This window comes from Phyllostomus discolor, chromosome 7, assembly GCF_004126475.2.
Source record: "Phyllostomus discolor isolate MPI-MPIP mPhyDis1 chromosome 7, mPhyDis1.pri.v3, whole genome shotgun sequence".
Taxonomy (NCBI): domain Eukaryota; kingdom Metazoa; phylum Chordata; class Mammalia; order Chiroptera; family Phyllostomidae; genus Phyllostomus; species Phyllostomus discolor.
The window spans coordinates 32,151,551-32,155,467 of NC_040909.2; the positions used below are offsets into that span (position 1 = coordinate 32,151,551).

At 36.4% G+C, this 3,917-nt stretch overlaps 1 non-coding gene across 1 annotated transcript; it reads right to left on the reverse strand.

The window, feature by feature from the left end:
* Positions 1 to 3,060: 3,060 nt before the first annotated feature.
* On the reverse strand, positions 3,061 to 3,274 carry LOC114502234. Its single transcript, XR_003685069.1, has one exon. It is a non-coding gene; the product is annotated as a small nucleolar RNA U3 (small nucleolar RNA).
* Between the last annotated feature and the right edge of the window lie 643 nt (positions 3,275 to 3,917).

Consider the following 3,917-nt stretch of genomic DNA (forward strand, 5'->3'; position numbering starts at 1 on the left):
AAAAGTATATATATTTTTAGGGAAAAAAGTTTTTTTAACTTACTTTGTGTGGCTAGTATAAGCTTAATATCTAACCCGGTCAATGACCATCTAGGAAAGAAAATTTTTAGCCATCATAACACATAAACTTAGATGCAAAAAAAATCTAGACAAAATGTTAATAGGACTGCTTTAGCAATGCACAGAAAAGATAATGACTTTATGATCATTTACTCCAGGAGGGCATGTTTGATAAATAAAAGAGGGAAAGGCCATATGGCCATCTCAACACAAAGATAAAGCATTTGATAAAATTCAACAGACTTTAATGGCCACAAAAAGAGGAAGGTTTTAGAATCAAGAAATAGAAGGAACATTTTAACCTGAAGATGGTATCTACCAGTTCTGCAGTTAACATCGTACTCACCAATGAACCAGATGGAAGATCCTGGAAGGAGTTGTAGTATGCATTGACCTTATTGAGAAAACCATCTCAGCTATGTAGAATGCAATGAGACAAAGCCTTTAAATGCACCTTGGCTTTACCTATTGCCTAGGAAACTATGGCTCTGATCAGATATGATGACCTTCAAAAGTATCACGGATTAGTTGTCAGGCTCTGTGTTTGGTGGCCTTTGTCTACAATGGGCATTCCTTCAAGAAGCACTTTGGAATCCTGAAAAGGAAGATTACATCTGGAATCCTCCAAAGTCAATGGCTATTTAAATAGATTGTTCTTCAGGTGGGTTTTTATTTTTTATTTTTTTACAGACATATATCAGTAGTAAACCTTTTTACAAATGGCTATATCCTGCTTCCAGGTAAATAGCCCTGGACTATAAATCATGGGACCTGTACAATCTGGACCCTGAGATCCACATCCATGCCCACCAAGAAATCAAAGTCTGCCATTGCCATCAGTGATATCTTGCTCACAGGTGGGAGGAATTTTGGGTTTTGACAGGAGCTAGACATGATTGATATTGCTCTGATAGTATTGGAACCCATAATCATACTCAATTTTTTTATTGTTGTTCAAGTACAGTTGTCTATATTTTCACCCCATTATGGTCCCCCACTCCCCCCACCCCTGCCTCCCTCCCTTGAACCTACCTCTTTTGCCTTTGTCCATATGTCCTTTATGCAGGTTCCTTGATGACTCTTCTCCTATCTTCCCTCATTATCCCTCTCCCTTCTCCCCTCTGGTTACTGTTAATTTGTTCTTTATTTAAATGTCTCTAGTTATATTTTTCTTGCTTGTTTGTTTCATTGATTAGGTTCCACTTAAAGAGGAGATCATATGGTATTTGTATAACTTAAGAATCCTGAAACACCAATTCAAAAGCACCTATGTACCCCAATATTTATAGCAGCACAATTTACAATAGCCAAGTGCCGAAAGCAACCTAAATGCCCATCAGTAAATGTGTATATAAATAAGCTATGGTATATTTACACAATGGAATACTATACAACAGAAAGAAAGAACTCCTACCCCTCATGACAGCGTGGATGGAACAGGAGAGCATTATGCTAAGTGAAATAAGCCAGGTGGTGAAAGATACACTCAATTTCTTGTTGGTGATGAGAGAGGATAAATACTCTGCTTTTCTCTCAAGGAAAGAAGAGGTGAAGGCAGGGCTACTTCACTGGAGGCCTGGACTTGGCAGTGAGTAGTACTTCTTAGAGGGGGAAGTGAGTGAACAGAATGTGAAATGTCTATTCCTTGTCAACAAAGGATGTATTAGTAGTTGTCTGTAGCTCTAGGTACATTTTCATCAGTAGATATTCATCAATAGATATTGCCTGTGGCAATTGTTAGTGCAGTGATTGTTATTTTCTATTTCTCGTTTTAAATTGAAATTGAAAGCATTAAAGCATTTTAATGCATTTTTATTAAAGCATTTATTTCAAAAAAAATTTTTAAAGTGACTTGACTTTGATTTCTGGCAATAGTCTGAACTGAAAACTTTTCATAAATGCTGCTTAAAATATTATAAATATTCAATTATATGCATAGTCATGGTCCTGAGAAAGGAAATTTCCAGATGTCGAAAACTAAAAGAAAACTAAAAGCTGAACAGAGAAGGACCTGAGTGATTCTGTAGCAGCCCTAGGGGTGTTTTCTGGTCTCAGTAACTAAGGGATTTTTATTTTAATGATCTGATAGGGAAATGAAATAAGATCATGATCCCGCTAATGGTGAAAAATAAAACTGAGAGTTCTATGTAAAAGCCAGTGTTCTAGAAAGGCTCCACATTCTGTAGACAAGAAAATGTCAACCCAACAGCAGAAGGAAAAAAAGTTAACTTGTCCTAGTCTGGCCTTTCAGTGAGAAAATTGTCTCATGGGCCTATGCTTACACAATTGTAGAGACAAAATAAAGCTTTCTCCAGGGCCCCTTCACATCGCAAATATGCATAAAACAGTAGCCTCAAGCTGATGATAGCCTTAGAGTTTCTGACAGATGCAACTGAAAAATCAACTTGGACACATATTCCTTCAATCCAAGCTGCATAAGTTTCCTACAAATTAAGCCTTATAAACATGAGCTCACAATGAGAAATTATAAAAGGTATAAGAAAACTATTTAACTTCATAAGATCAGCAGACATGATGAACAATGAGCAAGTTTAGATATTCAAGAAGATCAGATAATGCAAAGGGAGGACATAAAAAATTAATGACATAATTAATGATTAAAAATATATTGTAGCAAATAATAAAAAATAAGTGAGAAAAAGAAAATGCTATCCAAAAATAACAAAATACCATATATCAACAGCCCCAAAATACATACAGCAAAACTGACAGAATGGAACAGACAAATAGACAATTCAATAATAATAGTCCTAGACTTCAATGCCACACTTTCTTTAATGGGTAGAACATGTAGGCAAAAGATCAATAAGGAGACAGAAGATTTGAACAATACTGTAAATCAACTAGACCTAATAGACATCTATAGAACATCCGCTAACAGTAGAGTAGACATTCTTAAATTCACATGGAACACCCTCCAGATTAGACCATATGAAGCCATAAAACAAGCCTCAATACATTTATTTTTTTTATTTTTTTTCCACTCAGACTGCATTCTTTCCCTCTTACTCTCCCAGAGAAAAAGAAGAACGATCATCAATGGCTACTGGTGGTTGCAAAAACAACACCAAAAGCTAGCTTCATGCTCAGGAGAGAACACTGTGCCTCCTCCTCATGGTTTCAGGTGCTCTACATGTTCAGAGAAACTTCTCTAGTATCAAGCTATAGAAATGATCCCTGGAAGTATAGTCTTATATTTTTTCTTTTCTTATTGTTGTTCAGTCATAGTTGTCCCCATTCCCCAGCCCCCATTGCTCTCCCCTGCCCCATCCAAGACCCGCTTCCAAACACATTTCTCACCCCATTGTCCTTGTCCATGGGTCCTTTGTATATGTTCCTTGATTTGACTTTTCCCCTTCTTTCCCTCATTATCCTCCTCTCTCCTCCTTTCTGGTCCTTGTCAGTTCATTCTTTATTTCCATGTCTCTAGTTATTTTTTGCTCCTTTGTTTGTTTTATTGATTATGTTCCACTTATAAGTGAAATCATACAACACTTGTATTTCACCACCCAGCTTACTTCACTTAACATAATACTCGCCAGTTCCATCCCTGCTGTTGCAAAGGGTAGGATTTCCTTCTTTCTTTCTGCTGTCTAGTATTCCATTGTGTAAATGTACCACAGGTTTCTTTTTTTTTAATCTGCTCATTTGCTGATGGGCACTTAGTCTGATTCCAGGACTTGGCTATTGTACAAAGTATGTTCCCCCAACCATAATACAATAAAATTATAAAATGATTACAAAAGGAAACTTGTGAAATTTACATATATGTGGAAATTGAACAACATGCTCCTAAATAACCAATGCATCAAAAAAGAAGTTGCAAGGGAAATTAG